This window comes from Pristiophorus japonicus, chromosome 3, assembly GCF_044704955.1.
Source record: "Pristiophorus japonicus isolate sPriJap1 chromosome 3, sPriJap1.hap1, whole genome shotgun sequence".
In the NCBI taxonomy this organism is placed as follows: domain Eukaryota; kingdom Metazoa; phylum Chordata; class Chondrichthyes; family Pristiophoridae; genus Pristiophorus; species Pristiophorus japonicus.
In genome coordinates, this window is record NC_091979.1 from 190,282,906 (window position 1) to 190,309,522 (window position 26,617).

Here is a 26,617-nt window from a genome sequence, read left to right on the forward strand (position 1 = left end):
CTGAGTTGGGGCTCCGGTTGTTGGGCGCTGGCCTGAGTGTCTGCTGTTTGCAGTGCCTCAGGCCTGTCCGGACTGCCCACAGTGACTGGGCTCTCCTCCCTTTGGTTCCGGTGTTCGGTCACCTGTGGTGGAGTGAACTCTATATCGTGTTCTTCCTCTGCTTCTTCTATGGGGTCGCTGCACCTCCTTTTTGTTTGATCCACATGTTTGCGGCAGATTTGTCCATTGGTAAGTTTAACTACCAGAATCCTATTTCCCTCTTTGGCAACCACAGTGCCTGCGAGCCATTTGGGCCCTGCAGCGTAGTTGAGGACAAAAACAGGATAATTTACATCAATACATCGCGCCCTCGCATTTCTGTCATGGTAGTCATATTGTGACTGGCGCCTGCTCTCGACAATTTCTTTCATGGTGGGGTGTATAAGGGATAATCGGGTTTTGAGCGTCCTTTTCATTAGTAGCTCTGCGGGTGGAACCCCTGTGAGCGAGTGTGGTCGGGATCTATAGGCCAACAGGAGGCGTGATAAGCGGCTTTGTAGGGAACCCCCTTGGATTCTGAGCATCCCCTGTTTGATGATTTGCACTGCTCGTTCTGCCTGGCCGTTTGAGGCCGGCTTGAACGGTGCCGTTCTAACATGGTTAATTCCATTGCCTGCCATGAAGTCCTGGAATTCAGTGCTTGTGAAGCACGGGCCATTGTCGCTGACCAAGATGTCCGGTAGACCGTGGGCGGCGAACATTGCCCGTAGACTTTCTACCGTGGCAGAGGATGTGCTTGAATTTAAAATGTCACACTTGATCCATTTGGAGTAGGCATGAAAGGACCTGCGTAGTCCACATGGATGCGTGACCAAGGCTTGGCGGGCCATGGCCAGGGGCTAAGGGGGGCTTCCCTGGGCGCATGGCCCAGCTGGGCACACGTGTTGCACCTGTGAACACAAAGTTCCAGATCTGCGTCTCTCCCTGGCCACCAAATGTGTGACCTGGCAATTGCCTTCATCGTGACAATGCCCGGGTGCCCATTGTGGAGTTCTCTGATGAACACCTCTCTGCCCATCTGGTGCATGACTACACGGTTTCCCCACAGTAGACAATCGGCCTGAATCGAGAGTTCATCCTTGAGCCTGTGAAATGGTTTAAATTTCTCAGGGCATGCCCTGTACGTGGCTGCCCATGCCCCATTCAGGACACATTTCTTGACTAGAGACAATAGCGGATCTCTATTTGTCCAGACTTTAATCTGACTGGCTGTCACGGGTGAGCCTTCGCTTCCGAAAGCTTCAACAGCCATGACCATCTCAGCACCATGCTCGGTAGCCCCCTCAGTGGTGGCTAGTGGGAGCCTGCTGAGTGCATCGGTGCAGTTTTCGGTGCCCGGTCTGTGCCGAATTGTGTAGTAATAGGCAGCTAACGTGAGTGCCCACCTCTGTATGCGGGCCGATGCGTTTGCATTTATGGCCTTGTTGTAGACCAAAAGGGACGTTAGGGGTTTGTGATCTGTCTCCAGCTCAAATTTCCTGCCAAACAGGTACTGATGCATTTTCTTTACCGCATATACACATGCGAGTGCCTCCTTTTCTACCATCCCGTAGCCCCTTTCTGCCTGGGACAGACACCTGGAGGCATAAGCTACCGGCTGTAACTGACCCTTGGCATTGACATGCTGCAGCATACACCCGACCCCATAGGACGACGCATCGCATGTTAACACAAGTTTCTTACATGGGTCATATAGCGTTAACAGATTGTTGGAACATAACAAATTGCATGCTATTAAAAGCCCTTTCCTGGCTGTCCCCCCAGACCCATTCGCGACCTTTGCGTAGGAGCACGTGTAGCGGCTCTAGCAGCATGCTCAATTTGGGAAGTTACCAAAATAGTTCAGGAGCCCCAGGAACGAGCGCAGCTCCGTCGTGTTACGGGGTCTGGGTGCTCTCTGGATCACTTCCGTCTTGGATGCAGTAGGGCTGATCCCGTCTGCTGCTAACCTCATCCCCAGGAATTCTACCTCTGGAGCTAGGAAGACGCACTTCGCCTTTTTCAGTCGCAGCCCTACCCGGTCCAGTCTGCGTAGCACCTCCTTCAGGTTGTGGAGGTGTTCTTCAGTATCGTAATCCGTGATGAGGATGTCGTCCTGAAAAACCACCGTCCCTGGAATCGACTTGAGGAGGCTTTCCATATTTCGTTGGAAGATCGCGGGGGCCGAGCGAATCCCAAACGGACATCTGTTGTACTCAAACAACCCCTTGTGTGTCGTGATGGTGGTCAGCTTCTTCGACTCACTCGCCAGCTCCTGGGTCATGTAAGCTGAGGTCAGGTCCAATTTTGAAAAAAGTTTGCCACCGGATAGCGTCGCAAAGAGGTCCTCCGCTCTCGGTAGCGGGTACTGGTCTTGGAGTGACACCCGATTGATGGTGGCCTTGTAATCGCCACATATCCTGACCGACCTATCCGCCTTGAGACCGGCACAATCGGGCTCGCCCAGTCACTGAATTCGACTGGCGAGATGATGCCTTCCCTCAACAGGCGGTCCAATTCGCCTTCTATCTTTTCCCGCATCACGTATGGCACCGCTCTGGCCTTGTGGTGTACTGGTCTGGCGTCCGGGTTTATGTGAATCACTATCTTGGCCCCCATGAAAGTGCCAATGCCGGGTTGAAATAATGAGTCAAATTTGTGCAGGACCTGTGAGCATGATACTCACTCCACAGAGGAAATTGAATTGACATCGCCCCATTTCCAGTTCATGACAGCAAGCCAACTCCTCCCCAATAGTGCGGGACCGTCCCCTGGGACAATCCAGAGTGGCAACCTGTTCTCCGAATCTTTGTGGGTCACGACTACCGTGGCGCTGCCTAGCACCGGAATGATCTGCTTTGTGTAAGTCCGTAGCTGTGCGTCAATCGGCGATAATTTTGGCCTCCTGGCCTTGGATGCCCACAACTTTTCGAACTGTTTGATACCCATCAGGGATTGGCTGGCACCCGTGTCTAACTCCATTGATACTGGGATGCCATTGAGGAGCACTTTCATCATTATCGGTGGCGTCCTGGTCTATGAACTGTATACGTGCTCCACATGAACTCGCTGAACTTTAGCTTCCAACGATTTCCCCCAGTGTCCATTTCTGCAATTTCTGCAGGTATTTTGCTCATCTCTGCAAACTCCGGCTGAATGTGTGCCTCCACGCCTCCAGCATGAGTTGCGGTTTGAAACAAAAGGTCCCTTGCCAGTCGATCGTCCCTGACTGCCCCTGTTATTGTCCTTGAGTGCACCATTAACAGGTGTTCATGGCCCCATTACTGGCCGCATTGTCCCTTGCAATGGCGTTAATCGCTGTACAGCTTGCCATTGTCTCTGTCGAACTCCCCCTCTGGGTTCGACTACATGTTGGGGCATGCCTGACTGCCCTTGTCTACCTGGAGAACTGTGTGCTGCTTTAACAATGTTGAATCTCTGTCCCAACCATTCCTTAACACAGTACCTCTCGTCTGTTCTGCTACTGGCCATGCTCGCGTGGTTTAAATCCCAGTTTCTTGTCGCCATTGATATGTCCTTACTACACAGTATAAATGCACAAGAGGCCCATGCTTGAGAGAAGGTCAGTCTGTGACCTGTTCTTTATTCCTTAGCACTCAAGTGATGAAGGTGGGTGGAGCTTCCCCTTTTATACCTGAAGGTCCAGGTTAGGAGTGTCTCCCACCTAGTGGTCAGTGTTCTCACGGTGTACAACTTAGGTCAGTTTATACATGGGTTGCAATGCTGGTTAAATACATGACAGGTATGGTTTGTGGTGTTGCTGCTGGCTTTGGGTTGGTATTGACGGTGGTGCTGACACGTGTTCTCCATCTAGATAGTGCCATGTCAGAGATGTAAAAAATATTAAGAAATACACTGTTAAAAAAAAGCCCTGTGAAAGAAAAGAGCTATTCCGGATATATAGAAACAACAGATCTCTCTGATTCTCTTATTGATTGAATACCAAACCAAAAAAAATCGCTCTAATCTGCCACTTGTGCTTGGTCTCCTGTCGAGGATGGGTTCCGCTCCGTTTGGAGTCACAACCGCTCATTTGCACTTCCGCGAGTGTTCTGCATTATTCACTTCCTCTCCAATAAATTGAGGAAAGTGAAAGCAAAATAGTAGATTGCTGCGAACGCCAAGTAGGTGCAGCAATAGGCTGAAGGGCTCCAGTTCAGTAAGTAACCAAATCTTTATTGCAGTGAATGGAAATGAACCCCTTGTGTCTCCAAATGTTCGTACTAACCCTCGTGGATATCGTTTGTCTCAGCCCATCTCGGCCTTAGCTCGTCTGGGTGCGAGCTGTCTAACTTCCCCAATGGGGCGTCAGCTCCTAATCTTTATTGCTACCTTCCATCTCCTGTGAACCCCTGCCTTTGCTCAAACCCAATGTCCGGTGCAGTCTGTATTAACTGTGTGTGTACGTCAGGTCTGAATCATTTCGTACTAGACAACTAATTTTGGTGTAAAAATGTGACCTATTTTGCTGCATCTTAAAAATAAACAGTTTCCTTTGAATGAGTTTGCAATCTGCCTCACTCTGATCATAAATCTCACTCCTAGCATTTGCCTGATTTTGACAGCCTGATCTTCTCTATGGCAAGTCCAATTTGTGTTGAATTGTGTCTGTGCGGAAATTAGGTGCAGTTACGGTATCTATGGGTTTTACAGTGGCACAGTTTTGAGGGCCGTGCTACTGAGTTACACTGCCCCATTGAGCTCTCCGCTCGGGATAGCAAAATCTGCTGCCCATAACCTAACTTGCACCAAGTAACGTTCACCCATCACCCATGTGCTCGCTGACCTACATTGTGTTAGAAATATGGCATTTTAAGCCAATTTCTGGTATAGTCAGGATTGACTAAACCCATCTGGTGGATATATTGTGTTTAATTAGATTTTAAGATGGAATATAACACATTAGTTATAGAGCAAAAACATACAACTGTAACAGATAGTTAATACCCATCCCGATTGGACAAATGGCTGGCGCACATGAGTAGTTCTCTTTTTTTGCAGTCTCTTTCTCTCGTCTAGAATTTCCTTCGGTAAAGCATGGTATCACTCAAAGTGTTCGACCAGTTCAACTTTGATTCTGCTCTTCCCTCACACCATCTGTGACTACAAGCTTCCAGGAGTTCACTTTTAACCTATTTTTAGGGGTGGGCCTGAACTTGAATATAGACCTATAGAGGTTTCCCGAAAAACTTAATATCCATTAAAGACTTTTAGTTCTTTGTCTCGATCCTTGTTTCAAGAACCCACCTTAAACATGTCATACGATTCTGGCCATCATCATAATATCATAACAATTGGCTCCCATGTGTCATTATTTATACCTTATCGAAGTCACTTTTCTGTAACATTCCTTTGATATCTCTCTGTTTATACTAACCCAGGGTTTCTTCCTGTGGAAAATATTTAATCTATCTTGTCCCTATTCCCTCAATACAAAGCCTAGTTCTTTATCCTTTGAACTATGGGGCCGAAACCAGAGCTTTGCCACCTTAATCAGTCTTTACGACATATCAAAATGCACGAATTGCTACAAACATCCTTCAATTCTAAGCCTTTCCATACAAATTGTCTTAAGATACATAAACAAACTGAAGCTTTTATTTGAAAACCACAGGTAATTAGCATTTCTCTGTCATTCTAAGCAGACACCTCATCTCCAGTCCAAAGCAATGATTCAAACACAGCATTCATATCAGTTTTATACATTCGTAACAATTTTATACATCTTTAGGCATCCCTGATTTCTAACATTGGCTCCCAGTCCGGCAATGCATTGATTTTAAAATTCTCATCCTTGTGTTAAAATTCCTACCTGGCCTTGCCTCTTCCTATCTCTGTAACCTCCTACAGCCCTCCAATCCTCCAAGATCTCTGCTCTCCTCCAAATCTGGCCACTTGTGTATCTCCGATTTTCATTGCTCCACCATTGGCAGTTGTGCCTCGGCCCTAAGCCCTGGAATTCTGTCCCTAAGCTTCTCCGCTTCTTTCTTTTTTCATATGCTCCTTAAAACCTATCTGTTTGATCATGCTTTTGGTCCCAATATATCATTATGTGTCTTGCTGTCAAATTTTGTTTGATTACGCACCTGTGAAGCTCCTTGGGACGTTTTACAATATTAAAGGTGCCATATAAATATCTTCAGTCCCTCGAAATCGAGGAAGACTTGCTTCCACTTTAACAGTGAGTTCTTAGGTGACTGAACAGTCCAATACGGGAATTACAGTCTCTGTCACAGGTGGGACAGACAGTCGTTGAAGGAACGGGTGGGTGGGGAGTCTGGTTTGCCGCACACTCCTTCCGCTGCCTGCGCTTGTTTTTTGTATGCTCTCAGCGACGAGACTCGGTGCTCAAATATAAATTGTTTTTGTTAAGAGCCATCTGTCTCCTAATGTTTTAAGAACATTACTATGAATTTTAAGAAGAACATTCATTGGATGACCTGGGGACGCTTCTGAAGATTTAATTTTTAAGTAGTACAAGACTGAGTTCACCTGATATAAAATGCAACCTGCAGGTGTAGCTGAAGTTAGACTGCATATTTTGCATTTTAAATATTTTGAAATTGAAGTTATTTCAAAACAAAACAAAATCTACGGTGTATTTGATAGAGGTGCTCAAAATCATGAGGTGTGTGGACAGAGTAGAAAGAGAGAAACTGTTCCCATTGGCGGAGGGGTCGAGAATCAGAGGACACAGATTTGAGGTGATTGTCAGAAGATCCAAAGACGACATGAGGAAAAACTTTTTTGCTCAGCAAATGATTAGGATCTGGAATGCACTGAAAGGGTGGTGGAGGCAGATTCAATCATGACTTTCAAAAGGGAATTAGATAAGTACCCAAAGGAAAAAAAATTGCAGGGCTATGGAGAAAGGGCGAGGGAGTAGGACGAGCTGATGTGCTCTTGCAGAGAACCGGCATGGGCGCGATGGGATGAATGATCTCCTACTATCCTGCAACGATTCTATGATTCTATCTGTTCGAAACACATTGGCTCGTACTTCTGGGGGTCTGTCGTGGCACACAAGTTTCAATCATTGTGAATTTTTGGTACAACTACATGATCCCTGATCGGTTCAAGCACAGAACTCCATGGTGCCCTAATCAGTGTTATCTCTTAACCGTAATCAACAGCAACTTGCATGTATATGATGGCTTTAACACATAAAAACCTCACAAAGGCATAAAGAAAATGGACATTGAGCCAAAGAAGAACAGATTAGTTGGGGTGACCGAAAGCTTGGTGAAAGAGGTAGGTTTTATGGAGAGTCTTAAAGGAAAGGGAGGTGTAGAGTCAGAAGGGTGTGGGGAGGGAATTACCGGGAGCGGTAGCTATGTGGCTGAAGATAAGATTGTCAATGCAAGGGTGTAGTTTGGGGAGAGATCAACAAGGCTGGAGTCAGAGGAACACAGAGTTCATTAGGGAGGAGGTTTGTTGGGCTAGAAGAGGTTAATGAAATAGGGAGGGGTGATACCATGGTAGTATTTATACACAAGGGTGAGAATTGTTCTTTTGAGGTGTTGGGCGAGTAGGTCAGTAAGAATGGGTGTGAATAGTGAACATAAGAACATAACATAAGAATTAGGAACAGGAGTAGGACATCTAGCCCCTCGAGCCTGCTCCGGCATTCAACAAGATCATGGCTGACCTGGCCGTGGACTCAGCTCCACTTACCCGCCCGCTCCCCATAACCCTTAATTCCCTTATTAGTTAAAAATCTATCTATCTGTGACTTGAATACATTCAATGAGCTAACCTCAACTGCTTCCTTGGGCAGAGAATTCCACAGATTCACAACCCTCTGGGAGAAGAAATTCCTTCTCAACTCGGTTTTAAATTGGTTCCCCCGTATTTTGAGGCTGTGCCCCCTAGTTCTAGTCTCCCCGACCAGTGGAAACAACCTCTCTGCCTCTATCTTGTCTATCCCTTTCATGATTTTAAATGTTTCTATAAGATCACCCCTCATCCTTCTGAACTCCAACGAGTAAAGACCCAGTCTACTCAATCTATCTTCATAAGGTAACCCCTCATCTCCGGAATCCACCTAGTGAATCGTTTCTGTACCCCCTCCAAAGCCAGTATATCCTTCCTTAAGTAAGGTGACCAAAACTGCACGCAGTACTCCAGGTGCGGCCTCACCAATACCCTATACAGTTGCAGAAGGACCTCCCTGCTTTTGTACTCCATCCCTCTCGCAATGAAGGCCAACATTCCATTCACCTTCCTGATTACCTGCTGCACCTGCAAACTAACTTTTTGGGATTCATGCACAAGGACCCCCAGGTCCCTCTGCACCACAGCATGTTGTAATTTCTCCCCATTCAAATAGTATTCCCTTTTTTTGTTTTTTTTCTCAAGGTGGATGACCTCACATTTTCCGACATTGTATTCCATCTGCCAAACCTTAGCCCATTCGCTTAACCTATCGAAATCTCTTTGCAGCCTCTCTGTGTCCTCTACACAACCCGCTTTCCCACTAATCTTTGTGTCATCTGCAAATTTTGTTACACTACACTCTGTCCCCTCTTCCAGATCATCTATGTATATTTAGTGAGCGTTAGTTGGTGTGAGACTGGATACGGGCAGCAGAGTTTTGGATGAGCTTAAGTTTGTAAAGGATGACGAATGGGAAACTGGCTAAGAGAGCATATGAGTAGTTGAGTCTGGGGTGAAGAAAGCACAGATGAGGGTTTAGGATAGGCTGAAGTAGAGATGGAGGCAGCCAATGTTACAGAGGAAGTAGGCAATCTTTGTGATGGAATGGATATAAGGTAAGAAGTTCGGCTTGGGTTCAATCCAGAGAAGTGTGATTTAAGTGTGGGACACTAAAAGCATCCCAATCATTGATAATCAACGGGCTATTGGGAGGGGGGAACTTAAAACAATCACTATCACTAGAGGAAAAAGTACTAGGCAAACTAATGGGACTAAAGGTGGATAAGTCTCCTAGACCTGATGGCCTGCATCCTATAGTCTTAAAAGAAGTGGCTGCAGAGATAGTGGATGCATTGTTGTAATTTACCAAAATTCCTTGGATTCTGGAGAGGTCCTAGCGGATTGGAAAACCTCAAATATAGTGCCCCTATTTAAGAAAGGAGAGAGACCGAAAGAAGGAAACTATAGACCAGTTAGCCTAACATCTGTCATTGGGAAAATGCTGGAGTCCATTATTAAGGAAGTGGGAGCAGGATTTAGAAAATCATATCGGTTGATTCCGGAGATGAGGGGATTGAATTATGAGGATAGGTTGAGTAGGTTGGGCCTATACTCATTGGAGTTCAGAAGAATGAGAGGTGATCTTATTGAAACATATAAGATAATGAGGGGGCTCGACAAGGTAAATGCAGAGAGGATATTTCCACTCATAGGGGAAACTAAAACTAGGGGTCATAGTCTCAGAATAAGGGGCCGCCCATTTAAAGCTGAGATGAGGAGGAATTTCTTCTCTCAAAGGGTTGTAAATCTGTGGAATTCTCTGCCCCAGAGAACAGTGGAGGCTGGGTCATTGAATATATTTAAGGCGGAGATAGACAGACTTTTGAGCGATAAGGGAATAAAGGGTTATGGGGAGCGGGCAGGAAAGTGGAGCTGATTCCATGATCAGATCAGCTATTATCTTATTTGGCTCGAGGGGCCAAATGGCCTACTCCTGCTCCTACTTCTTATGTTCTTATGATCTTTGAGGATGTAACGAGCAGGGTGGATAAAGGGGAACCAGTAGATGTCGTGTATTTGGATTTCCAGAAAGTATTAGATAAGGTTCCACATAAGAGGTTACTGCACAAGATAAAAGTTCACTGGGTTGGGGGTAATATATTCGCATGGATAGAGGATTGGCTAACAAACAGAAAACAGAGAGTCGGGATAAATGGGTCATTTTCAGGTTGGCAAATAGTAACTAGTGGGGTGCCACAGGAATCAGTGCTGGGGCCTCAACTATTTACAATCTATATTAATGACTTGGATGAAGGGACCAAGTGTAATGTAGCCAAGTTTGCTGATGATACAAAGATCGATGGGAAAGCACGTTGTGTGGAGGACGCAAAGAATCTGCAAAGGGATATAGATAGGCTAAGTGAGTGGGCAAAAATTTGGCAGATGGAATATAACGTGAGAAAATGTGAGATTATGCACTTTGGTAGGAAAAATAAAGAAACAAATTATTATTTAAATAGGGAGATTACAAAATGCTACAGTACAGAGGGATCTGAGGGTCCTTGTACATGAAACACAAAAAGTTAGCATGCAGGTACAGCAAGTAATTAGGAAGGCAAATTGAATGTTGGCCTTTATTGCAAGGGGGAAGGAGTACAAAAGTAGGGAAGTCCTGCTGCAAATGTACAGGACAACTCCTGGAGTACTGTGAAAAGTTTTGGTCTCCTTTTTTAAAGAGGGATATACTTGCATTGGAGGCAGTTCAGAGAAGGTTCATGAGATTGATTCCTGAGATGAAGGGATTGTCTTATGAAGAAAGATTGAGCAGGTTGGGCCTGCAGAGTGGATGTTTCCCTTCATGGGGGAATCTTGAACTAGGGGGCATAGTTTCAGAATAAGTGGTCGCCCATTTAAAACGTAAATGAGGAGTAAATTTCTTCTCTCAGAGGGTCGTGAATCTTTGGAATTCTCTAACCCAGAGAGCTGTGGAGGCCGGGTCATTGAATATATGTAAGGTGGAGATCGACAGATTTTTGAACGATAAGGGTTATGAGGAGCGGGCAGGGAAGTGGAGTTGAGGCCAGGACAGATCAGCCATGATCTTATTGAATAGCAGAGCAGGCTCGACAGGCCAATTCGCCTACTCCTACACCTATTTCTTATGTTCTTATAATGCATTTGGGAAGGGCTAACAAGGAAAGGGAATACACAGTAAAAGGTAGGATACTGAAATGTGTAAAGGAACAGCATGTTCACAGATCCCTGAATGTAGCAGGGCAGGTAGATGAGGTTGTTAAGAAAGCATACAGGATACTTGCCTTTATTAGCTGAGGCATGGAATATAAGAGCAGAAAAGTTATAATTGAACTGTATAAAATACTAGTTAAGCCACAGCTAGAATACTGCGTACCGTTCTGGTCACTACATTACAGGAAGGATGTGAATGAACTCGAGAGAATACAGAGGAGATTTACGAGGATGTTGCCAGGACTGGATAATTTTAGCTATGAGGAAAGATTGGATAGGCTGGGGTTGTTTTCTTTGGAACAGAGGAGGCTGAGGGGAGTCTTGATTGAGGTGTATAAAATTATGAGAGGCCGAGGTAGAGTGGATAGGAAGGACCTATTTTCCCTTAGCAGAGACGTCAATAACCAGGAGGCATAGATTGAAAGTAATTGTTAGAAGGATTAGTAGAGGGGAATTGTGGAGAATGTTTTTCACCCAGAGGGTGGTGGGAGTCTGGAACTTGGTGCCTGAAAGGGTGTTCGAGGCAGAAACCCTCATCACATTTAAAAAGTATATTGGATGTGCACTTGAAGTGCCGTAACCTACAGGGCCAAGGACCAAGAGCTGGAAAGTGAGATTAGGCTGGACAGCTCTTTTTCAGCTGGCACAGACCCAATGGGCCGAATGGCCTCCTTCTGTGTTGTAAATTTCTATGATTTTATGAAGCACGTGCCCAAGGTTGTGAACAGTCTGGTTCAGCCTGAGGTAGTGAGTGACCAGGGACTTGATGGTGTGGGTACAGAGTGGGTACTAAGGGCATAAGTCGATGGTTTCAGTCTTCCCAGTGTTTACTGCAGGAAGCTGTGGCTCATCCAAGACTGGATGTTAGACAAGCAGTTTGACAGCACAGGCAGTCGAGGAGTTAAGAAGTGGGGTGGAGAGGTCAAGATGGGTGTCATCAGCATACATATAGAAGCAGGTTCAATGTCTTCGGATTATGTCACCAGGGTGCAGCTGTAGATGAGGAAAAGGGTGAGGTCAAAGGTGGATTCGCGGTTCTCAGGAGGTGACCGTGTGGTGGAAAGAGAAGTCATTGCTTTAGATGCTCTGGCTGCGGTTGGATAGGTTAGTGTGGAACCAACAAGGGCAGTCCCACAAATGTGGACAATGGAGGAGAGGCATTAAAGGATTGTGTGATTGCTGTATTCAAGGCTACAGGGAAGTCAAGGAGGAAGAGGGAGAATGCTATTCCTGATCTTGTTTAGGGTCATTTTAATGCTTTGGAGGGTGGGGAGGGGCAGAATCCTAATCTGTGCTGACCTCCAGGCATACAATCCCTGGTCAGTACCAGCTGTATAATCCTTGAGGTCCAATGAGTCAGTTATCTTTAATAACTGATTAGTTGGGTAATGAGCTTTAAAAAGATGAACCAAGCAATGACTTTGATCCCAAAGTAGATCCAACCACCGTGAACTCATTTTTTAACGGAACTACATTTACTAAGAAAAAAGGAATCTATTTACAGACGTTCGCAATCTTGGGGTGTCCCAAAGCACTTTACAGCCAATGAAATACTTTTGAAGTGTAGTCATCTTTGTAATGAAGCAAATCCGGCAGCCAATTTGCACACCGCAAGCTCCCACAAATAGCAATGAGATGAATAAGTAGGTTATCTATTTTTGTTGGAGTTGGCTAAGGAATGAATGCTGGCCAGGACACTAGGTGATCTCCCTGCTCTTTTTTGAAAAGGTACTACAGGATTTTTTTAATGTCCACTTCAACTGGCAGATGGGGGCTCAGTTTAATGTTTCTTCTGAAAGGTGGCATCTCCAATAATGCAGCTCTCTATCAGTACGGGACTGGAGTGTTAGCCTAGATTAGGTGCCAAGTCCTAGAATGGGGCTGAAACCCACAACCTTTTGATTTAAAGACAAGAGTGTCATTACTGAGTCATATTGGCCCCAAGTTTCCACATGATTTGCTCCTGATTTTTAGGAGCAACTGGTGTAGAACGGAGTGTCTTAGAAATCGGAATTCTCGTCATTTAGTTTGCTCCAGTTCTAGTCAGTTAGAACAGTTTCACTTTGGAACAGAATTTTTTTTTCAAAAGGGGGCGTGTCTGGCCACTTATGCCTGATTTCAAAGTTTCGTGAGTGAAAACTTACTCCAAACTAACTTAGAATGGAGTAAGTGAAGATTTTTGTACGCTCGAAAAAACCTTGTCTACACTTTAGAAAATCAGGCGTAGGTTACAAATTAGGCGTAGGGAACGAGGTGGGGGGGCGGGGGGCGGGGGGAAGGGAAGTCATTAAATTCTACAATCAATCCTTAGTTATACTTATACAAATATTATACAAATAAATCCAACCTGAATAAAAATTTATAAGCAAAGAAAAAATTAAATAAACCATGTTCCTACCTGTGTGAAATAGCATCAGCCTTCGAGCTGCTGTGCTGAGGCAGGCCTTTCATGTTGGAGACAGGCAGGGGTGTGGCGTCAGTGTCTCGACGGCAGCGGCAGCAAGCTTCGAGCTGAGCTGCAGTGCTTGAGGCAGGCCTTCATTCTCTTCATGGCTGGCCGCGAAGAAGCAGCACCGGACGGACCCGAGGCCATTCGGCCATGAGATATCAGCAGCGTCAGTGGCTGGCCGGCAGCCGAAGAATCAGCAGCGGACCGACGTGAGGCCATTCGGCCATGAGATAGCAGCGGCGTCAGTGGCTGGCCGGCAGCCGAAGAATCAACACCTGACACACGCAGCTTTTTATGGTGCTTGAGGCCATTCGGCCACGCTTTAGAGGCGCCGTCAGTGGCTCAACAGCAGCAGCCTTCGAGCTGTGAGGGGGACTGAGGCCATTTGGACAGGGAGTGGCAGCCACATTGACAGTTTTATATTTAAATTTGCAGAATGGGTGCTGCATTGTCAACACCACGTATTATGCAATGGTTTGCCATCTTTGTTCTTGGTGAACGTTGATCCATTGCAAAGTTGAATTGGCACTCTTATTTCTCCAAACACACAGTCCTTAATTTGCATGCACCAATGCAGCACCGGCTCTGCAAGTTTAGCAGTGAAAAGCTGAACTCACTGATTTCAGCAGGTGGTTTATTCAGCAGTGCTGCTAAAAGCACTCCCTCACACACAGAAATATCAAAAAAAATTAAATTACAAGTCTTTGCAGGGGTCCAAGAAACAAATCTTCACTTTTTCTGCAGTATATTTAAAAATGGCTGAGTGCCAATGTTTGTGTGAGACTGCGCGTGCGCGCACGCTCCAACGCACATGCGCAGGGTTGCCGGCACCACGAAGCTAATTTAAATTGTACCCGCCCCCTGCTACTTAGAAAATAGGCGCGAGTGTTAGGCTCCGCCCCCTGCTGCGAAGAGCGCGCCATGCCAAGCAGACACCGAGCTCCAAATATCGGACTTTTTTTTAGGCGCAGTTTTTGGCACGAAAAACAGGCGCCCAGCTCAGAGGTGCGCCGTTTTCACCGCGGGACGAAGCTTGGGGCCATAGACACTACTAATCATCATCATCATCATAGGCAGTCCCTCGGAATCGAGGAAGACTTGCTTCCACTCTAAAAATGAGTTCTTAGGTGGCTGAACAGTCCAATATGAGAACCACAACCCCTGTCACAGGTGGGACAGATAGTCGTCGAGGGACGGAATGGGTGGGACTAGTTTGCCTGTGCTTGATTTCTGCATGCTCTCAGCGACAATACTCGAGATGCTCAGCGCCCTCCTGGATGCACTTCTTCCAGGGACCCCCAGGTGTCGGTGGGGATGTTGCACTTTATCAGGGAGGCATTGAGGGTGTCCTTGTAACATTTCCTCTGCCCACCTTTTAGTTCGTTTGCCGTGAAGGAGTTCCGAGTAGAGCGCTTGCTTTGGGAGTCTCATGTCTGGCATGCGAACAATGTGGCCTGCCCAGCGGAGCTGATCAAGTGTGGTCCGTGCTTCAATGCTGGGGATGTTGGTCTGGCCGAGGACGCCAATGTTGGTGCGTCTGTCCTCCCAGGGGATTTGCAGGATCTTGCGGAGACATCGTTGGAGGTATTTCTCCAGCGACTTGAGGAGGCTCCTGTACATGGTCCACGTCCATGACACTACTAAAGCACAACGATAGATGGAAATTGACATTATTTCAAATTTATTGAAATTAACAAGGGAAACAGTTGAATAATTTAATTTGTTTTATAATTTTCAGGAGGTTAGTAAATTTTTAAGAAATTGTTTAACAGTGTATAGTGAAAAAAACTGCAACTGTAACACCAAGAACTCTTAATCTAAATGAATAGGTTTTACTAAAGAGTCTAATTACCAGTGCCAAAAGGAGTGTGAGGGAGAAACATCAGGACAGATTATTAATGTCATATTGGGAGATACTTGAAATGCATACCGTGTGAGATGATATGTTAAAAATTGACTGCGGGATGGAATCCCTGGAGATACCAGTGCTGTTAATATTAACCTATTTGAGAAGCTTTAGGACTGTCCATGCTTACTTTGAGCATTGCCAGCCAGGAAATGGGTTTGCTTAAAAAATAACTTCGGGATTTTATAATTTGACAATGGTATGTCATTATTTTTTTAGACGCATACACTTTTAACAAATGACTAATGGGGACTCTGCTCATATGAGCAATCAGTCAGGCTTATCAGTGTGACTAATCGACAGAATCACATTTGCATCTTTTACTTCGCAGGATATATCAAAGTGTTTCACAGCCAATTAATTACTTTTAAATTGTAGTCACAATGGGCCCAAGTTTCGGGCACCAGTTTTTCGCGCCAGAAAGTGCGCCGAAAAAATACTTACAGATTCTCCGGCTCCCTGCAGGTCCTCTGGAGCTGGGCGCGGCACAGCACGAGCTGTGGGGGGGCGGAGCCAGGTCCCTGCGCTGAAAACAGTGCCGTGACCTCTGCACATGCGCGCTACAGTGTGCGCACATGTGCAGTAGCTCCAGGCGCCGAACTGTGTGGGAGGGGCCCGAAGCACGCCGCCCCTAGCTCTGGCCGAATGGGCTCACTGGGGCGGTGTGGATCAGGCTGCACCTCCCACGCCCAGCTCCTGCTTCCTCCCTTCAGCTGGCTCTCTCAAACACCCCCCCTCCCTCCTCCGACCCCAGCTCCCGACCCGACTTCACCCCCCGGACCCGACTCAACTCCTCCCCGACCCGACTCCCGCTCCCCCCCCGGACCCGATCCCCGCTCCCCGCCCCCCCCCCCAACCCGGACCGGACCCGCGCTCCCACCCCCACCCCGACCCGACCCGACCCCGGCCCCCGGACCCGACTCGACTTCCGTTCCCACCCCCCCCCCCACCCCTGGACTGAACCAAACCCGACTCGACTCCCCCACCCCCCTGCCCCCGGACCCGACCCGACCTGACCCGACTTGACTCCCGTTTCCCGCTCCCGACCCGACCCAACTCGACTCCCGCTCCCCCACCCCCCCGCCCCCGGACCCGACCTGACCCCGACCCGACCCGACTCGACTTCCCCCCCCCCCCGGAGCCGACCCACAACCCCCCCCCCAACAGGACCCGACCCGACCCCCGGCCACCTACCTTTAACTCCAGTGCTGGGGGCAGGCCCCGCCCGAAGTCTTGGGCCCAGCCGGGCCCGGCCCGTTCAGCCTCCCTCTCCTCTCCTCTCTCCTCTCCCTCCCTCCCTTCTCTCCCTCCCTCCCTTCTCCCCCTCCCTCCCTCCCTGCTCCCCCTCCCTTCTCCCCCTCCCTCCAACCCTCCCTTCTCCCCTCCCTCCCTCCCTCCCTTCTCTCACTCTCTCCCTCCCTCCCTCCCTTCTCTCACTCCCTACCTCCCTTCTCTCCCTACCTTCTCCCCCTCCCTCCCTCCCTCCCCCCTCCCTTCTCCCTTCCCTCCCTCTCCTTCCCCCCTCCCCCCTCTCTCTCGCTGTCAGAAACGCAGACACTGACAGAGAGTAAGAGAGACACACACAGATAGACAGAGAGATAGAGACACTGACAGAGACACACTGGGGGGGGGGGGGGGGAGGGCATCCCAGCACGCTGTTGGAGGGCTCCCGGTGCTGCAGTCGGTAAGTAGAAAATGTTTTATTTATTGATTTTTAAATTTTTTTTATTTTTTATTAAATTTTTTTGATTGATTTATTGGTTGATTTATTGATGTATTTATCATTTATTATTGATGATGGCTCTTTATTTGTAAAACTGAAGTGTTTAATGTTTGTAAACTTCCCTTTAAACCGCCCCCCCCCCCATTCCCTACGCCTGATTTGTAACCTATGCCTGATTTTCTAAAAGTAGGCAAGGTTTTTCTGAGCGTACAAAAATCTACACTTACTCCATTCTAAGTTAGTTTGGAGTAAGTTTTCACTGCCTAAACTTTCAAAATGGGCGTAAGTGGCCGGACACACCCCCTTTTGAAAAAAAAATATGTTCCAAACTGAAACTGTTCTAACTGACTAGAACTGGAGCAAACTAAATGGCGAGAATTGCAATTTCTAAGATACTCCATTCTAAACCAGTTGCTCCAAAAAAACAGGAGCAACTCAGGCCGAAACTTGGCCCCACTGTAGCCAATTTGCAAATAGCAAGAAAGCACAAATGGGGAGATAAATGACTCTTCAGGTCGTGCAAGAGATGAGCTTTCACATCTCTGTAACCATGCAGGTGGGCGCTCCGGTTAACATCATATCATCTGCAAGACAGCACCTCCAAGAATGCAGCACTCCCATGGTGCAGTACTCTCTTGGCATAATACGGTGCAGTACTCACTCGGCGCCGCGAAGTACTGCGCCGAGAGAGTATGGTGCCGAGAGAGTACTGCACCGTAAGAGTACTGCATTTTAGAACAACTTAAGTACTTTTGAAGTTTGGGCACTGTTGTATAGCAAATGCGGCAGCCAAATTTACGCACAGCAAAGTTCCACAAACAGCAATGTGATAATGACCAGATAATCTGTTTTAGTGATAGTGGAGGGATAAATATTGGCCTGGACACCGGAAGAACTCCCCTGCTCTTCGTCACAGTAGTGCTGTGGGATCGTTTACATCCACCTGAAAGGGCAGATGGGGCCTCAGTTTAATGTTTCATCCAAAAGATGGCACCTTCAGTGCAACACTCCCTCAGCACTGCAATGGAGTGTCAGCCTACATTTTGTGCTCAAGTTTCTGGAGTGGGACTTGAACCCATGACCTTCTGACTCAGGTGCTACCTCTGAACCACACCCTAATACGAAGACTGAGAAGCAAAGTACCAGAACTGGGAAGAAACAGGCAAAATATTGGAATGTGTTACATAGATAATGAGAAAATTTCAAATGCATTTTCTATTAATGAAAGAAAACAAAGTTTAGTTATAACCAAGATTACATAAAGAAATGCCTGTTGTACAGTACAGACTTGGGAGCATATCTGTGTGTGTGTGTGTGTGTGTGTATGTTATAGATAGAAATGTCACCCATCTAGTTTTGGATCAGAGGAGTCATTTTTTTCACTTGGCTATCTGTGAGAAGAGACTTGAGATACTGGGACTATTTCCACTGCAGCAGAGAAGGTTAAGAGGAGAGCTAATAGCGGCTTTTAAAAATATGAGGGTTTTGGCAGGATAAATAGAGAAAGAATATTTCTTCTGGTTGGAAAATCATTACAAGTGATCATCTATTTAAAATTTTCACAGAGTGAGGAGAGGGGCAATGCGAGATTCCTTTTTGCAGAGATTTGATGGAATATTGAAAACTTTACCACGGAGAGTAGTTGAAGGAAAGATGGTTGAATCTTTTCAGGGAAAAATGGATAAATATCTGAAGCAGAGGAGTTATACGGCAATGGATATAAAGCAGATCATTGGAATTTAGTTTTGGATTGCTCGAGCAGAGTCAGCACAGACATGATGGCCCGAATGACATCCTTCGGTGCTGTTACATAAGAAACAGGAGCAGGAGTAGGCCACACGGCCCCTCGAGCCTGCTCCACTATTTAATAGGATCATGGCTGATCCGATCATGGACTCAGCTCCTCTTCCATGCCCGCTCCACACAACCCCTTATTCCCTTATCGGTTAAGATACTGTCTATCTCGGTCTTAAATTTATTCAATGTCCCAGCTTCCGCAGCTCTCTGAGGCAGCGAATTCCACAGATTTACAACCCTCTGAGAGAAGAAATTACTCCTCATCTCAGTTTTAAATGGGCGGCCCCTTATTCTAAGATTATGCCCCCTAGTTCTAGCCTCCCCCATCAGTGGGGAAACATCCTCTCTGCATCCACCTTGTCAAGCCCCCTGATAATCTTATACATTTCGATAAGATCACCTCTCAATCTTCTGAATTCCAGTGAGTAGAGGCCCAACCCACTCAACCTTTCCTCATAAGTCAACCCCCTCATCTCTGGAATCAACCTAGTGAACCTTCTCTGAACTGCCTCCTTTCGTAAATATGGAAACCAAAACTGCACGCAGTATTCCAGGTGTGGCCTCACCAATATCCTGTATAACTGTAGCAAGACTTCCCTGCTTTTATACTCCATCCCTTTTGCAATAAAGGCCAAGATTCCATTGGTCTTCCTGATCACTTGCTGTACCTGCATAGTAACCTTTTGTGTTTCATGCACCAGGACCCCCAGGTCCCGCTGTACTGCAGCACTTTGCAATTTTTCTCCATTTAAATAATAACTTGCTCTTTGATTTTTTTTCTGCCAAAGTGCATGACCTCACATTTTCAAACATTATATTCCATCTGCCAAATTTTTGCCCACTCACTTAGCCTGTCTATGTCCTTTTGCAGGTGTCCTCCTCACACATTGCTTTTCCTCCCATCTTTGTATTGTCAGCAAACTTGGCTACGTTACACTCGGTCCCTTCATCCAAATCGTTAATATAGATTGTAAATAGTTGGGGTCCCAGCACTGATCCCCACTAGTTACTTATTGCCAACCCGAGAATGAATATTTTTATCCCGACTCTGTTTTCTGTTAGTTAGCCAATCCTCTATCCATGCTAATATATTACCTCCAACCCACTGAACTTTTATCTTGTGCAGTAACCTTTTATGGGCACCTTGTCAAATGCCTTCTGGAAGTCCAAATACACCACATCCACTGGTTCCCCTTTATCCACCCTGTTCGTTACATCCTCAAGGAATTCCAGCAAATTTGTCAAACATGACTTCCCCTTCATAAATCCATGCTGACTCTGCCTGACTGAATTATGCTTTTCCAAATGTCCTGCTACTGCTTCTTTAATAATGGTCTCCAACATTTTCCCAACCACAGATGTTAGGCTAACTGGTCTATAGTTTCCTGCTTTTTGTCTGCCTCCTTTTTTAAATAGGGGTGTTACATTTGCAGTTTTCCAATCTGCTGGGACCTCCCCAGAATCCAGGGAATTTTGGTAAATTATAACCAATTCTTCCACTATCCCTGCACTACTTCTATTAAGACCCTAGGCTGCAAGCCATCAGGTCCAGGGGATTTATCCGCCTTTAGTCCCATTATTTTACTGAGTATCACCTCTTTAGTGATTGTGATTGTGTTAAGTTCCTCCCCCCCCTCCCCTGTAGCCCCTTGACTATCCACTGTTGGGATATTTTTAGTGTCCTCTACCGTAAAGACTGATACAAAATATTGGTTCAGAGTTTCTGCCATCTCCATGTTCCCCATTACTAATTCCCTGGTCTCGTCCTCTAAGGGACCAACGTTTACTTTAGCCACACTTTTCCTTTTTATATACCTATAGAAACTCTTGCATTCTGTTTTTACTTTCATAGTCTATCTTCCCTTTCTTAATCATTTTTTAATCATTCTTTGCTGGCTTTTAAAAGCTTCCCAATCTTCTGTCCTCCCACTAGTTTTGGCCACTTTGTATGCCCTTATTTTTAATTGGATACCATCCTTTATGGCTTTAGTTAGCCACGGATGGCTATCTTTTCTTTTACACACTTTCCTCCTCACTGGAATATATTTTTCTTGAGAGTTATGAAATATCTCCTTAAATGTACGTCACTGTTCATCAACTGTCCGACACTTTAATATTTTCCCAGTCCACTGTAGCCAACTCTGCCCTCATACCTTTGTAGTCTCCTTTACTTAAGCTTAGTACGCTGGTTTGGGATCCAACTTTCTCACCCTCCATCTGAATTTGAAATTCAACCATGCAATGATCACTCATTTCAAGGGGATCCTTTACTAGTGGATTGTTTATTAATCCTATCTCTTTCTTTGGGTTCATGATTCTAAATCAGACACTGAAGGGGGAGTTTTAACTATCCCCGGTCCATGGGAAAGGAGAGGAGGAACAGTTAAAATGAAGCGGTTCCATTTCCTGCTGATTTCCCCATTTTAACACCGCTGGTTTTGGCAGCGGATGAATCTCCTGCCGGTCTCTGGCAGGGAATTGCAAATGTGGGTTCCATGGTACGAGACCCCCGAGATCATTTTAACCCGCTCCTGAAACTGTCCACCAGGTAAAGCTGATGGGAAGCCAGCAAGCTCGTCTGAGGTAAGTTGAGAAACATTCCTTAATTTTTCCATAAGGAAAGTTTTGGCCTCTGCCAACCTAGGCTCCCTCAATCCTACCAGCCATGAGACCCTCATAACGCCCCCATCCTACCCCAGCCCACCCTGCCTCCAGACTTATCTTGATGCTGGCTGATTTCTCTTAGTGCTGAATGTTTTTGTTTCCAGCCTGCCGGCCAGCTGCCACTTTCCACCCGTAATGTTCAAATTCAGATGAGGCCGAGCAGTTAAAATCTGCTGTTCTAAGAAACCATCACAAATACACTCTATGAACTCCTTCATAGTGGGGAAAATGCTTGAAACTATCATTAAGGAAGAAATAGCGGGACATCTAGATAGGAATAGTGCAATCAAGCAGACGCAACATGGATTCATGAAGGGGAAATCATGTTTAACTAATTGACTGAAATTCTTTGAGGATATAACGAGCATGGTGGATAGAGGTGTACCGATGGATGTGGTGTATTTAGATTTCCAAAAGGCATTCGATAAGGTGCCACACAAAAGGTTACTGCAGAAGATAGAGGTATGCGGAGTCAGAGGAAATGTATTAGCATGGATAGAGAATTGGCTGGCGAACAGAAAGCAGAGAGTCGGGATAAATGGGTCCTTTTCGGGTTGGAAATCGGTGGTTAGTGGTGTGCCACAGGGATCGGTGCTGGGACCACAACTGTTTACAATATACATAGATGACCTGGAAGAGGGGACAGAGTGTAGTGTAACAAAATTTGCAGATGACACTAAGATTACTGGGAAAGCGGCTTGTGTAGAGGACACAGAGAGGCTGCAAAGAGATTTAGATAGGTTAAGCGAATGGGCTAAGGTTTGGCAGATGGAATACAATGTCGGAAAGTGTGAGGTCATCCACCTTGGGAAAAAAAACAGTAAAAGGGAATATTATTTGAATGGGGAGAAATTACAACATGCTGAGGTGCAGAGGGACCTGGAGGTCCTTGTGCATGAATCCCAAAAAGTTAGTTTGCAGGTGCAGCAGGTAATCAGGAAGGCGAATGGAATGTTGGCCTTCATTGCGAGAGGGATGGAGTACAAAAGCAGGGAGGTCCTGCTGCAACTGTATAGGGTATTGGTAAGGCCGCACCTGGAGTACTGCGTGCAGTTTTGGTCACCTTACTTAAGGAAGGATATACTAGCTTTGGAGGGGGGACAGAGACGATTCACTCGGCTGATTCCGGAGATGAGGGGGTTACCTTATGATGATAGATTGAGTAGACTGGGTCTTTACTCGTTGGAGTTCAGAAGGATGAGGGGTGATCTTATAGAAACATTTAAAATCATGAAAGGGATAGACAAGATAGAGGCAGAGAGGTTGTTTCCACTGGTAGGGGAGACTAGAACTAGGGGGCACAGCCTCAAAATACGGGGGAGCCAATTTAAAACCGAGTTGAGAAGGAATTTCTTCTCCCAGAGGGTTGTGAATCTGTGGAATTCTCTGCCCAAGGAAGCAGTTGAGGCTAGCTCATTGAATGTATTCAAATCACAGACAGATAGATTTTTAACCAATAAGGGAATTAAGGGTTACGGGGAGCGGGCGGGTAAGTGGAGCTGAGTCCACTGCCAGATCAGCCATGATCTTATTGAATGGCGGAGCAGGCTCGAGGGGCTAGATGGCCTACTCCTTTTCCTAATTCTTATGTTCTTATGTTCTTATGTTCTTTCTCAAGACTACCTTTGCCAATTTGATTTGTCCAATCAATATGAAGATTAAAATCATCCATGATTATTGCTGTACGTTTCTTACAAGCTTCCATTATTTCTTGATTTACACTCTGTCCTACAGTGAAGCTACTGTTAGGGAGCCTGTAGACTACTCACATCAGTGAATTCTTTCCCTTATTATTTCTTATCTCCACCCAAACTAATTCTATATCTTGATCTGCTGAGGAGGATTGACAGAGTAGATGCAGAGAGGATATTTCCCCTCATGGGGGAATCTAGAACTAGGGGGCATAGTTTCAGAATAAGTGGTCACCCATTTAAAATGGAAATGAGGAGGAATTTCTTCTCTGAGGGTCGTGAATCTTTGGAATTCTCTACCCCGGAGAGCAGTGGAGGCTGGGTCATTGAATATATTTAAGGTAGAGATAGACAGGTTTTTGAACGATAAGTGAGTCGGGAGTTATGGAGAGCGGGCAGGGAAGTGGAGCTGAGTCCGTGATCAGATCAGCCATGATCTTATTGAATGACGGAGCAGGCTCGAGGGGCAAAATGGCCTACTCCTGAACCTATTTCTTATGTTCTAAAGTCTGGACCTTGAGTTCTTTTCAGATCCTGCAGCAAGGCCTTTACTCTACTCTTAAATAAGGCTGTCAGTTCAAAGTCTTTTTCACCTGTCGTCTCTAAACTAAGGTTATTCCAAGTGCAGCTTCTTTGATCCAGAAGCTTGCCTGATGTGCTGAGGGTGCTGATCTGCACACTGACCTCCTGCTGGAAGCCCTTACTGAACAATTTGAAGAAAATCCCTGATTCACTGATGAACATCTTTCATGTAGAGAGTGGGGACTTTGGGCCCAAGTTTCGGGTGGAGTTGCTCCTATTTTCTTTGAGCAACTAGTTTAGTTTGAAGTATCTTAGAAATCGCAATTCTTGGCATTTAGTTTGCTCCAGTTCTCGTGAGTTAGTTTAGTTTTGTTTTAGTTCAGTTTTTTTTCAAAAGGGGGTGTTACCAGCCACTTACGCCTGTTTTGCAAGTTTAGGCAGCGAAAAGTTACTCCAAATTAACTTAGAACGGAGTAAGTGTCAATTTTTGTACGCTCAGAAAAAACTTGCTTACACTTTAGAAATTAGGCGCAGGTAGCGAGAGATGGGGGGGAAGGGAAGTTAGAGGGAAATTAGGAGATTTTACAAAGCAGTAAACACTTCACTTTTACCAATAAAGAGCCATCATCAATAATAAATGATCAATCAATCAATCAAAAAATAAAAAATAAAAAATCAATCAATAAATAAATTAAAAGTTTCTCGTCACCTACTGCAACACCTATCCGCTTGGAGCACCGGGTGCCCTCCAACAGCCTGCCGAAGAGCTGACCGGGGGTCCCGCTGCCGAGGAGGTGTTCGGGTGGGACCCGCCACTGAGGAGGAGTTCGGGCGGATTCCACCGCCAAAGAGGTGCTGGTCGGGCGGGCCCCACCGCCGAGGAGGTAACGGCAGTGGAGGCGAGGCAAGGGACGGTGAGGCAGACAGGCCACTCGGCCCGGGATAGGGGCGGCGAACATCGCGACGTCCCTTCGGCGAGGGAGATGGTCATCTGGAGATAGGACGTGCTGGGAAGGCCAGGAGCTACTGCGCACGTGCGCAGACTCCACTGCACATGCGTGCAGACTCCACTGCGCATGTGCGCAGCTGCCGGCACTCTTTTTGGCTTAGGGCTGTAGCTCTGCCCTCCCGCTGTTCTGCGTCGCGCTGACTGCTGAACAGGCCTGCTGCACTCGGAGAATCACAACGTAAGTTTTTTGGCACGCTTTTCCTTCCATAAAATAGGCGGGACTCTCGGAGGGGCGCCATTCTAGCAGATATCGGAAACTTGGGCCCTATTGTGTGTGTCATTGTGGCATCATCTAGCCTGTCTTTGTCCCAACTGAAGATGTACTTGATGCTCCCTTGTAGATTTCAGGCCATCGAACAAACGGGGTATGAACTGCTGTATCATTAGTGTTGACAAGCTTTTGGTAAAGTTTTACCAGTGCTTAGAATCAATGGAAAAATAGACCACATTTCCACAAATTCTGTTATAGGTAAATTTGCTCCATATTTTATGTTAATCAATGAAATAAGCATCAAAATCAGACTTAACAATTGAGTTGCATCTGGTAAATTCTCTGTTGGTTTCTATTATGCCACAGACAAAATGACTGCTGATACTATCAGTTCGTAATGCCTGCAATGTACAAAATGTCTGTCATAATTCATAAAACAACAGACAGTGGCTTTTTGTCCTGTGAAACCCTGCTATGCTACATGTATTTAAAAAGATTAAGATTGCTAATGCCTATCTGATTGACAATAAGTGTAAATGCAGGGCTTCGTAAAATTGTTGTCATTTTAATTTTATTGCAATACTTGTCTGCTTTTTATTATTGACCAGATATGGCGAGCCAGTTTTATTGATTACATTTTTCTGTGGGAAACTGCCCTTCATATTTCACAAAACACATGCTGAAGAACTTACCAAAATTCTCATTAACCTCAAAATGACCTCTGAACAAGGAACCCGTGCAAAGCTTTCTCAAAGAACGCTTATAGGAAATACATCAAAATGGTGGTTCCTTTAGGCGGTTACATGATAATTCTTGATATTTGTATGCGAGTCTCTCTCACTGCAAATGTGTATCTCCCTATAGGCTGCAGACTCTATGCCTTCAATAGGACAGGAGACGTTGACAAACTCTTGTTATACCTGCAATTGTTTGTCGGTGAACAAACTGTCTGACTAGGGTCATTCCATGAGTATTCTCAGTCCTGCTGCACTCTACAGTAGCTTGTTCCAAGTCCTGTTATGCAGGATCAACTTTATGCTTGCAGCAGGAAGGACTCTGTGCGCTTGACTGGAAGTGAGCCATTTGCTGATGGTTGCAGCAATAATGAGAGCAAATGGGACGTGATTGCCACATTTCTAGCAGTGAGAATGAAGTTGGTTAAGTGTTGAAATGCGTATTGTGTAATTGTAACATCCACTAAAAGCGACTTATTACAATTGTATTTTCAGGCAAGAAAGTGATGGAGATAAAAGTTTAAATGAATCTGTTACTTATTAACAATGTTTGTAAATGGCACAATGTTGAATGATTTGACAGAGACTTTAGTCAGTTTTGTTCTTGTACAAAAGCTAATGATTTATGGTGAAGTATAATTCCATGGGTGCTTAGCATGCCTGCACCAAGTGGCAGTTCTCAATTTTCTAGACAGTGAGTGCCAGCAGTACATTTCAAATTGGGACTGAGACCAATTCTGTCATTGCTCAACATCTACACTTGTAGGGCAGAATTTTTGGTGGATGGGGGTGGGGGCGATTACCAGGCGCGATTGGAGGCGGTTTGGGTGGGAAAGTTTGTTTTTTTGACAGCGGGTGGGGACCCTATTATGTCTTGAATAAAGAATCTGACCAGATACTGTAAGCTTAAAGTAATGTGTGACCGTAGTCCTTTATTACAGGTCCCCAGAATGCCACTCCAGCCTGTGAG

General features: G+C 45.9%; 1 protein-coding gene across 2 annotated transcripts in view; it reads left to right on the plus strand.

Moving 5' to 3' along the window:
- Positions 1 to 4,005: 4,005 nt before the first annotated feature.
- Positions 4,006 to 26,617, plus strand: part of itgb2 (integrin, beta 2) — a 180,235-nt gene continuing 157,623 nt past the window's right edge. For both annotated transcript variants that reach the window (XM_070876123.1, XM_070876125.1), the window contains exon 1: positions 4,006 to 4,198. The gene's annotated coding sequence lies outside the window, so the exon portion shown is untranslated. The remainder of the gene's footprint in view (positions 4,199 to 26,617) is intronic.